General features: G+C 35.0%; 1 long non-coding RNA gene across 1 annotated transcript; it reads right to left on the minus strand.

The window, feature by feature from the left end:
- Positions 1–2,241: 2,241 nt before the first annotated feature.
- On the minus strand, positions 2,242–11,849 carry LOC137626085 (uncharacterized). Its single transcript, XR_011040982.1, has 3 exons — positions 11,741–11,849; positions 3,397–3,443; positions 2,242–3,158 (listed from the first exon to the last, which is right to left on the minus strand). It is a non-coding gene; the product is annotated as an uncharacterized lncRNA (long non-coding RNA).
- Between the last annotated feature and the right edge of the window lie 652 nt (positions 11,850–12,501).

Genomic DNA, 12,501 nt, shown 5'->3' on the forward strand with positions numbered 1-12,501 from the left:
GATCAGACATACCGTTAGCCATACCCCTAAACACGTGCACGTCTTTCAATCTTCCAAACATTCTTTTCGTTATCAACACATAATCCATTAATGCCCTTTCTACTACTCTTCCATTTGCCACTCTTACCCATGTATACTTATTTTTATCTTTCTTTTTAAAAAAGCTAGCACTTATTACCATCTCTTGAAATAGATATATTTTGTATTATTATTATACATAAAATATATTTTATATAGAAGATTTTTAAAACTTAAAACAATAGGTATTTTAATGAATACTCTCACATATAAAAGTTACAAGTAGTTTTTTTAAATTCAATATTTAAATAGTTTTCCTCTTAGTAATTGCATACATTATTACTCTAAAGAAAAGTAATACTATGTTAATATATTAGTCTTACATTGCAATGATTAAATAGTGTATGTCTTGCACAAAACAGCATCTTTGATATACTAAGTTGCAACTCGTATTATTGCATCCATGAATTTTTTTTTGAGATTACAAGCCTATTATGAATAATAGATATCGATAAACCAGTTATTAGAATAGACGAACAATATCTAAAAAGTTGAGAATTAAGTTTACAAAATGCCATTAGACAATTGGTAATATTTTATTTTAACAATTTCGTTTTGTTTCCAAAAATAAATTCGTCTGCTAACAATAAAACTCGATTTTTTAATGTTTTCACCTAGATACAGTTGTCTCTAGATTGGAATCTCCTTAAATCACTAATTATATTATATTCTAAGGCTTAAAATTGCCTTTATAATGGCTTATTATTGTTTTATAAGCCATAACACCAAATTCTATTTTTGCCACGTCACCATCACCCTTGGAAAATGCTTTACCACTTGTGTTACCAAACAAGATTACTAAAACCCTTTCAAAATTTCTAATTTTACAGCCAAATAAAACATTGATTTTATCTAATACATATTTCTCTCAAATACAAATAAATTTTTGGTACTAATCTCAAAAAATTTATATTTTATATGAAAGAATTTTAAAGTTTAGACAATAGGTATTTTGATGAAGCATCTTTGCCCAGAGAAAAGTTTCTAGCGGTTTTTTTTTTTTCAAATTTATTCATATTTTCTGTTATCTTAATTATGTCTCCAAATTAAAGTAATTCTACTTTTTAATTTTCTTTTTATTCTTATTATTGTTTATTTTTTTGTGGCCACTCATTGTAAAGAAAATAGCCCAGGTAACCACATATATACATAAGTATATATACAGTATATATATATATATATATATATATATATATATATATATATATATATATATATATATATATATATATATATATATATATATATACATGTGTGTGTGTGTGTGTGCTATTTACTACAGAATGTCCTCCTCTGTAGCTCTGTGGTTGTTGGCCTTATACCCTTTTGAAATATGAGTGTGGGGCTTCTCTTCTTTCATCTTCCACAACCATTTCTAAAGAGAAGTTACTGCGAATGATGCTGTTTATTTTTCTTTGTTAAAAACCACAGCTGTAATGAAATCATTGGCCTATACGATGAAAATCACGTTGACCTTGGTGATGTCAAGGTTTATCGATGGAGTTTTTGGCTTTCTTCATTTTCTAATAATTTATAGATCACAGTTCTTAATAATGGGGAGTAGGACAAGGATTGGCAACTGTGCACTTTCTCAAGCCTGACCTCAAGGAAAGAAATATAACTCGTTCACATACATGAGTGACGATATTACTGTTCACAGCTGTTTTTTTTTTTTATTTCAATGCAGTCATTTTAGATAAATACAAAGAATAACAGATGAATAAACTATTTTATGAGAATAAAATTGCATAAACAAATAGAGGAATAACAGTGAATAAAAAAATAAAAGTAGAGAATAACTGAATAAACAAATTAAAACAGAATAAAAATAATCAAATCAATTTAATATTTCAACTAATCAAAAATAGTTATTAATACAATAATAATTATATATAAAATATGATACATATATAAACAAGACTATGTAAGTGAAAGCGCTAAGAAATACAAAAGAAATATATAAATAAGAGCAAAAAAGAAAAAAAAATATACATATATATATATATATATATATATATATATATATATATATATATATATATATATATATATTATTGTAAATGCCATTACTATGACAAAGGACAAATTTCAACTAATATAAATCAAAATAAAAACATCCAAACAAGTCAGTATTTAGTCCAACGCTCATTATTATCCATTACACTGCGTAGCCCTTGAGGCATAGATGCTACATGGTTGTATACAATTTGTGGCCTCCTTCGAAGCACTTCCCTTTGTTTCAGCATCAGGTACATAAGTTGATTTGAGGTCCTTTCTTCTTCAGAATTCCAGGCATTCACAATGCAAGCCCACATATTTTCTATTGGGTTGAGGTCACAGGCTTTCCTGAGCGACGGCAGTAGTTCAATGTGTCCTCGAGGGTCAAACCACCTCTTAACAAAATTGGCCGTGTGAATGGAACAGTTGTCCTGCATAAAGATGATGCGTTCTGGATACGGGTGGCCATGCGAATGCATTATGGGAACCCTCGCCTCCTCCAGTCTTCTTCTTTGTCTGCACCTTTTCCCACTTCTATGTAGGGTCGATGTTTCTGGCCAGCATTCTCCATCTACCTCTGTCCCACACTTCATCCCCAATTAATCCTTTTGATCGGTCATCCTTGATACAGTCCATCCACCTTCGCTTCGGTCTCCCTCTCCTTCTCGTTCCCTGTATCTCCATTTCCATCACTCTCCTCCCAATATACTGTTCATCTCTTCTCATTACATGACCATACCACCTCAGTCTACTTTCTTGGATCTTATCTGATAGTTTTCTAACTCCTGTGTTACCCCTAATTACCTCATTCCGTATCTTATATCTTCTTGTCACCCCCACACATTCATCTCAACATCCTCATCTCGGCCACATGCAGTTTCTTCTCTTCTGTCTTCTTTATTGCCCACGTCTCCGCTCCATACCTCATTGCCGGTCTCACAACTCATCACCTCCTCCAGTATTTCTAAATATTTGTCAGCAGTGAACCTTCCGTCTATCAAGGATCCCAAACTGGAGAGGTTAATCCAATCTCAACAGTTGGCCCATTCCTAGCATCCGTGTAGATATTCTCCTCCTCGTATCTTTTGTGGAAATAGAACATAAAACAAAGTTACGATAAACAATAAATAGGCTATTATCATAAATACCTAGCCTAAACTTAAACTTGCACCAGGAAGACAAAAAACTATCAGTAATAAATGCAATTTCTATTGATTATCTCTACAATTGATATTGTAAATGCAAATATATTTTAGGTTCCTTATAAAAGAAAATAGTAAATTGATATTAACAATATACTGTAGTATTTTTTTGACATACCTTTTATTCAAAGAGCTGCTATGTCTTTTCAGTAATCAGGTTTCTCTCTGAAATCAGAACAAAAATAAATTGTTGTGCCATAAAAACCCTTTTCAAAAAGTGCTTAAATGGATACGAAATTTATCACTAAAACTTGAATAACGTATTTCCTAAAATTAAGGTTTTCTTACAGTACAACAAGAAGTATTTCATATTAGAATTGATTATACAAATCAATTAAACAACCTTATAACAATTAGAAATAACAATTTAATAACCCTGGATAGGGTATTGTTATTTCACCACCTTGGATAGGTTTCGATGGGTCAACCTCTACCTGGTCCCAAACAATTCATTCAAAATTATTTATGAAGCCAATTCAATACCTTCTAAAATAAAACAAAATTCAAAGAATGTTCTAATACTCAAAAATAATAAATAAAAGCCAAGTCCGAAATAAATATTTATTACAAATAAATTAAAAATAATGAGTATAAAAAAATGACTACAAAAATATTCACCTAAAATCTAAACATGGAAATGAACTGAAAATATTTTAAGCACTTTTTCTACGATAATTGAGCACCCTTTGGTAAGATCCAGGGCGGAAGGGGGGGAGGGGGAGAACAAGGTAAGTTTTCTTAAAATGAGAAAAAAAGTAAATGTTTTTTTGGCCAAAAAAAATCAATCCTCTTTTCAACATTTATTTGCGGTAGGTAAATAACAGTTTACTGAAACTTTTACAGGATATTGTATTATATCTTACAAAAAAAAAAATGAGTAAAAGAATCTCAAAATGGCTGCCAACCACACCTCCTTGTAAGGCCAAATTTGTTACCTGAAAAGGATAAAGATATGTCAATATCAGCGAGTTATTTACTTATATAATTGTTAGAAGATTTGCATAGAAATATTATGGTAGATAGTATGAAGTATATAGATTATTTAGCAATTAAAAAATAAAATAATGATCATAATTAAGTTATCATAAAGGTCCAAACTTACAAAAACCTGAAAAATAATAAACTATTTTATAAAAACATAGGGGGCAGAAGACATTCACAAACACTTTACAACAAACCTATTTTTTTATACGTGCCTAAAAACTACTACACATTCGATAATTATATAAAAACTTTGATATTTCACAACTTACCTTAACCAGGATTTCAGAATTAACCTACAGAAATTTTCTATGAACCTGACCACTATACAGCAATTTGTACCTTAAGATATACTTCTATGCAATCAAGTTTTTTACCCACAAAATACCTGACACATTAAGACCTACCTAAATACCATCAAGTCCAAAGTTCTATTAAGTCATTTGACTTAAAATTGCAAAATTTATTTCATCTAAAGATAACCAACAAAAAAAGTACCACTTAATCTACTGTATCACCATTCCTGTATTATCCCCCTTTGTTTTTTTTTTTTAGAGCTATTGGTACTAATGTAATATGTTGAAACTATTTCAACCCTAGGAAATATTATCATTAAGTTCTAAAGGTGCTTTTCCCTTTCAGTACAAGCAGGAGACTTTAAACCAATGGTGTTATGGTCATAGTTAGCCATGCTTATAAAATTTTGTAGTGTATTGAAGCACACCATGTATGAAGCATGTTGCCACTGTCTCACCACGATGAGGTCATGACCTTCGAGACAGGGGGGACATCCACTGTACAAGATCAGCACCATGCACCCACCTCCATGTGTTGCGAGCACATATTGGGAGCACATGTCACCAACACTTGAGCGTCTCTGGAACCCCAAACCAGAGCGGATCAAAGTAGTAACAATCAAGAGGCTTGTGATCACCCCAACATTGAGACTACCCCGACATCCTGAAACCTTATTTTGAGGGGGGTTCTAAGTCCCTCGCCATAAGGTAACGGAACCGTTTACTAGCCGGTTTCTGACTTTCGCCAGAAACCGGATGTTCCAATACGCCTTTAACACTGTAACCAACCCGTGACAGAGTCACAGAAGTAAGCCAGGAATCAGCGTGAATCGCGCATCAGCGCTATCATGTGCCTTTACACCTCACTGAGCCCAGACAGGCTCAGCCAGGAATCAGCACATTAGGTCACAGAGGTCAGCTAGGAATCGGCATACTTTTGCAAGTCTTTCCTTTAAGCCTAACTGACCCGGACACAAGAGATTTAAAAAGCTGGAAATAAAGTAAGAGGCGACTTAGACTCGTAGAGTACTTTCCATTGTTAGTAATTTTTTGTTAATTAGGTCACAGAGGCCAGCTAGGAATCGGCGTAGTTTTCCGCCTATCTTTATCCCTAACTGACCCGGACCTTGGAGATAAAAAGCTGGAAATAAAGTAAGAGGCGACTTAGACTCGTAGAGTACTTTCCATTGTTAGTAATTTTTTGTTAATTAGGTCACAGAGGCCAGCTAGGAATCGGCGTAGTTTTCCGCCTATCTTTATCCCTAACTGACCCGGACCTTGGAGATAAAAAGCTGGAAATAAAGTAAGAGGCGACAGACTCGTAGAGTACTTTCCATTGTTAGTAATTTTTTGTTAATTAGGTCAGAGGCCAGCTAGGAATCGGCGTAGTTTTCCGCCTATCTTTATCCCTAACTGACCCGGACCTTGGAGATAAAAAGTGGGAAGTAAAGTAATAAGTGATATAGACTCTTAGAGAATGTTAGTAAAGGATTTGGCTAAAGTCTCCTGCAATTGACCATTAGCATACCTTCATAAATTAGCAATGATACCTAACTCATTATATCTAATTCGTTGCTTTGGCTGTTGCTTCCTTTCTATATAGAGGACTACTTTTTGACTATCATTATCAATACTTTCTTTACATATATCGCCATCTACTTTGGGTTCTTATGCCTATTTTCTTCCTCAGAGGACTAGGCTACTCTGTCAATATATCTGACTTTTCTTCCATGAAGGGCTACTCTGGCCAGTACAGTCACTGGTTTTCTTTTCATTAATTAAAGACTGAAATCAAAATACCCTATAAAGTTGAAAAAAAACTTTGGCAATATTGAAGACTGCTCAATAAAGTTCTATTAGGAATCAATGAAAGTTTGCCTGCTTACATCACAAACTGTCTAAGAACATAGAATGACCATAAATTACTAGTCTTATGTTCTGATAGTCCAGTGAGAACATTTGAAAAATAAAAAAAAAAAAGCTAATGTTAAATTAAAAAAAAAAAAAAGTGAAAGATTAAAAACTTGCAGCAGGAGAGACATCCCGGGCAGCAGCAGAGACAGCGCGGACAGCAGCAAAGACATCACAAGCAGCAGAAGAGACCGCACACGCAGCAGGAGTGACTAGTTTTCTAACATTGAACAGCCGCACTCTGGAGCCTTTTACGGTACCTAGCAACAGCCTTCACAGCCGAGCTAGCAGAGGGAGAAGGCAGGCATAGCAGAGCTGCTATGTCTTTTAAGTAATCAGGTTTCTCTCTGAAATCAGAACAAAAATAAATTGTTTTGCCATAAACATCCTTTTCAAAAAGTGCTTAAATGGATACGAAATTTATCACTAAAACTTGAATAACGTATTTCCTAAAATTAAGGTTTCCTTACAGTACAACAAGAAGTATTTCATATTAGAATTAATTATACAAATCAATTAAACAACCTTATAAATATTAGAAATAACAATTCAATAACCCTGGATAAGTATTGTTATTTCACCACCTTGGATAGGTTTCGATGGGTCGATTTTGACCCACTCCAAAAAAATTCATTAAAAATTCATTTTGAAGCCAATTCAATACCTTCTAAAATAAAACAAAAATTCAAAAACTGTTTAATATTAAAAAAGAATAGATAAAGGCCAAGTCCAAAATAGATATTTATTACAAATAGATTAAAAGAAAGTATAAAAAAAATGACCACAAAAATATTCAACTAAAATCTAAATATAAAAATAAACAAACTATTCTAAGTACTTATTCTACAATAATTGAGCACCCTTTGGTCAGATCCAGAACGGTTGGGGGGTGGGGGGGGGGGGGGTGGGGGGGTGGGGGTGGAGGAACAACAAAGTAACTTTTCCTAAAATGAGAAAAAAAAAAGTAAATGTTTTTTTGGCCAAAAAAAAAATCAATACTCTTTTCAACATTTATTTGCAGTAGATAAATAACAGTTAATGGCTGAATTTTTTACAGGATATTATCATCTTACAGCAAAAGTGTAAGAGAATCTCAAAATGGCTGCCAACCACACCACCTTGTAAGGCCAAATCTGTTACCTGAAAGGGATAAAGATATGTCAATATCAGCGAGTTATTTACTTATATAATTGTTAGAAGATTTGCATAGAAATATTATGGCAGCTAGTATGCAGTTTATAGATTATTTAACAATTAAAAAAAATGATGATCATATTTAAGTTATCATAAAGGTCCAAACTTACAAAAACAGGAAAAATAATAAACTATTTTACAAATATATACAGGGTAGAAGACATTCCCAAACTCTTTAAAACAATCCCTTTTTTATAAGTACCTAAAAACTACTACACATTCGATAATTATATAAAAACTTTGATATTTCACAACTTACTTTAACCAGGATTTCAGAATTAGCCTACAGAAATTTTCTATGAACCTGACCACTATACAGCAATTTGTACCTTAAGATATACTTCTATGCAATCAAGTTTTTTACCCACAAAATACCTGACACATTAAGACCTACCTAAAGACCATCAAGTCAAGTTCTATAAAGTGATTTGACTTAAGATTGCAAAATTTATTTCATCTAAAGATAACCAACAAAAAAAGTACCACTTAATCTACTGTATCACTATTCCTGTATTATCCCCCTTTGCATTTTTTAGAGCTATTGATACTAATGTAATATGTTGAAACTATTTCAACCGCAGGAAATATTATCATTAAGTTCTAAAGGTGCTTTTCCCTTTCAGTACAAGCAGGAGACTTTAAACCAATGGTGTTATGGTCATAGTTAGCCATGCTTATAAAATTTTGTAGTGTATTGAAGCACACCATGTATGAAGCATGTTGCCACTGTCTCACCACGATGAGGTCATGACCTTCGAGACAGGGGGGACGTCCACTGTACAAGATCGGTACCATGCACCCACCTCCATGTGTTGCGAGCACATTTTGGGAGCACATGTCACCAACACTTGAGCGTCTCTGGAACCCCAAACCAGAGCGGATCAAAGTAGTAACAATCAAGAGGCTTGTGATCACCCCAACATTGAGACTACCCCGACATCCTGAAACCTTATTTTGAGGGGGGTTCTAAGTCCCTCGCCATAAGGTAACGGAACCGTTTACTAGCCGGTTTCTGACTTTCGCCAGAAACCGGATGTTCCAATACGCCTTTAACACTGTAACCAACCCGTGACAGAGTCACAGAAGTAAGCCAGGAATCAGCGTGAATCGCGCATCAGCGCTATGATGTGCCTTTACACCTCACTGAGCCCAGACAGGCTCAGCCAGGAATCAGCACATTAGGTCACAGGTCAGCTAGGAATCGGCATACTTTTGCAAGTCTTTCCTTTCAGCCTAACTGACCTGGACACCATCACGCCTTTAACACTGTAACCAACCCGTGACAGAGTCACAGAAGTAAGCCAGGAATCAGCGTGAATCGCGCATGAGCGCTATGATGTGCCTTTACACCTCACTGAGCCCAGACAGGCTCAGCCAGGAATCAGCACATTAGGTCACAGGTCAGCTAGGAATCGGCATACTTTTGCAAGTCTTTCCTTTCAGCCTAACTGACCTGGACACCATCACGCCTTTAACACTGTAACCAACCCGTGACAGAGTCACAGAAGTAAGCCAGGAATCAGCGTGAATCGCGCATCAGCGCTATGATGTGCCTTTACACCTCACTGAGCCCAGACAGGCTCAGCCAGGAATCAGCACATTAGGTCACAGGTCAGCTAGGAATCGGCATACTTTTGCAAGTCTTTCCTTTCAGCCTAACTGACCTGGACACCATCACGCCTTTAACACTGTAACCAACCCGTGACAGAGTCACAGAAGTAAGCCAGGAATCAGCGTGAATCGCGCATGAGCGCTATGATGTGCCTTTACACCTCACTGAGCCCAGACAGGCTCAGCCAGGAATCAGCACATTAGGTCACAGGTCAGCTAGGAATCGGCATACTTTTGCAAGTCTTTCCTTTCAGCCTAACTGACCTGGACACCATCACGCCTTTAACACTGTAACCAACCCGTGACAGAGTCACAGAAGTAAGCCAGGAATCAGCGTGAATCGCACATGAGCGCTATGATGTGCCTTTATACCTCACTGAGCCCAGACAGGCTCAGCCAGGAATCAGCACATTAGGTCACAGGTCAGCTAGGAATCGGCATACTTTTGCAAGTCTTTCCTTTCAGCCTAACTGACCTGGACACCATCACGCCTTTAACACTGTAACCAACCCGTGACAGAGTCACAGAAGTAAGCCAGGAATCAGCGTGAATCGCACATGAGCGCTATGATGTGCCTTTACATCTCACTGAGCCCAGACAGGCTCAGCCAGGAATCAGCACATTAGGTCACAGGTCAGCTAGGAATCGGCATACTTTTGCAAGTCTTTCCTTTCAGCCTAACTGAATTGGACACCATCACGCCTTTAACACTGTAACCAACCCGTGACAGAGTCACAGAAGTAAGCCAGGAATCAGCGTGAATCGCGCATGAGCGCTATGATGTGCCTTTACACCTCACTGAGCCCAGACAGGCTCAGCCAGGAATCAGCACATTAGGTCACAGAGGTCAGCTAGGAATCGGCATACTTTTGCAAGTCTTTCCTTTAAGCCTAACTGACCCGGACCTTGGAGATAAAAAGTGGGAAGTAAAGTAATAAGTGATATAGACTCTTAGAGAATGTTAGTAAAGGATTTGGTTAAAGTCTCCTGCAATTGATCATTAGCATACCTTCATAATCTAGCAATGATACCTAACTCAGTATATCTAATTCGTTGCTTTGGCTGTTGCTTCCTTTCTATATAGAGGACTACTTTTTGACTATCACTATCAATACTTTCTTTACATATATCGCCGTCTACTTTGGATCCTTATGCCTATTTTCTTCCTCAGAGGACTAGGCTACTCTGTCAATATATTTAACTTTTCTTCCATGAAGGGCTACTCTGGCCAGTATAGCCATTGGTTTTCTTTTCATTAATTAAAGACTGAAATCCAGATACCTTGTAAAGTTGAAAAACTTTGGCAATATTAAGGAGTGCTGAATAAAGTTCTATTAGGAATCAATGAAAGTTTGCTTGCCTACATCACAAACTGTCTAAGAACATAGAATGTCCATAAACTACTAGTCTTATGTTCTGATAATCCAGGGATAACATTTGAGAAATTTAAAAAAAAAAATAATGTTAAATTTAACAAAAAAACTGAGATTAAAAACTTTCCGCAGGAGAGACATCACGGGCAGCAGAAGGGACGTCATAGGTAGCAGAAGAGACGTCACGGGCAGCAGAAGGGACGTCATAGGTAGCAGAAGAGACGTCATGGGCAACAGCAGAGACAGTACGGGCAGCAGCAAAGACATCACAAGCAGCAGAAGAGACAGCAAACGCTGCAGGAGTGACTGGTTTTGTTAAACCTTGAACAGCCTCACTCTGGAGCCTTTTACGGTACCTAGCAACAGCCTTTACAGCCGAGCTAGCAGAGGGAGAAGGCAGGCACGGATCTTGCGGGTTACTGGTGGAAGATTGGTGATGTTGGCCTACACACTGGACACCCCATGTCTTGTGAGGTGTTTGTGTAGGTGTGTTTGTTGCACGCACTTCTTTGTAACTATTTCATCACTGTCCACATCACATTTAGAGGGTTTCAGAGCTATTCAAAATCTCTTTCAACATTATCATCTTCATTTTCAATTCCACTTGGCAACAAAGAACAGTTTGGGGAAAAATATTACCCACATAAGTTCGTATGTTAGTATTTTAATACGGTTTTGGGGTAAATATTATCCACACAAGTTTGTATCGTATCACGGTTTTGGGGTAAATATTACCCATACCATTTTGTACGTTATGGGATAAAATTTAACCAATTTCACTTGGCATCAACGAATAGTTTGGGGACAAATATTGCCTACATAAGTTCGTATGTTAGTATTTTGATACGGTTTTGTGGTCAATATTATTCAACTGAAGCTATAGAAAAACCACTGGGATACCTCCACCTATGCATCTCTACCCGCATGAAACAAATGTGTTTAAGGTAAAAATCACCCACAACAGTGTTTTAGGATTAAATCTATCAGACCCCAATTAGTAATTATATCATATGATTGACTTTCTATCCTTATGTTAATCCTAGCAAGCAGTAAATTGATATTAACTTAGTATACTGTAGTAGTTTTGTTGACATACCTTTGATTCGAAGAGCTACTAGTGCCTTTTCGGTAACCAGCTTTCTCTCTGAAATCAGAAAAATAAATTGTTGAGCCATAAACACACTATTGAAAAAGTATTTAATTTGATAAAAAAAGTCACTAAAACTTTGATATCTTTTTCCTAAAATTAAGGTTTAATTTGAATTCAACAAGAAATATTTCATAGTAAAATTAATTATGCAAACTAATTAAATAATCTTAAAATAATTAGAAATAACAGTTTAACCATGGTTTCAGAATTAGCTTACAGAAATGGCCTATGAACCTGACCACTATACATCAATCTTACTTTAAGACAATTTATACAATAAAGTTTTCTACCCCCCAAAATACCTGACACGTTAAGAACTACCTAAACAACAGTATGTCCAAAGTTATCTAAAGTCCTTTGGTTTGAATTTGCGAAATGTATTTAAATTATTCATATATTCTGTACATATACATATATACTGTATATAAATATAAATAAAATATATATATATATATATATATATATATATATATATATATATATATATATATATATATATATAGATATATAGATATATAGATATATAGATATATAGATATATAGATATATAGATATATAGATATATAGATATATAGATATATATATATATATATATATATATATATATATATATATATATATATATATATATATATATATATACAAAATTTATATATATATATATATATATATATATATATATATATATATATATATATATATATACA

This window comes from Palaemon carinicauda, chromosome 33 (assembly GCF_036898095.1).
Source record: "Palaemon carinicauda isolate YSFRI2023 chromosome 33, ASM3689809v2, whole genome shotgun sequence".
Taxonomy (NCBI): domain Eukaryota; kingdom Metazoa; phylum Arthropoda; class Malacostraca; order Decapoda; family Palaemonidae; genus Palaemon; species Palaemon carinicauda.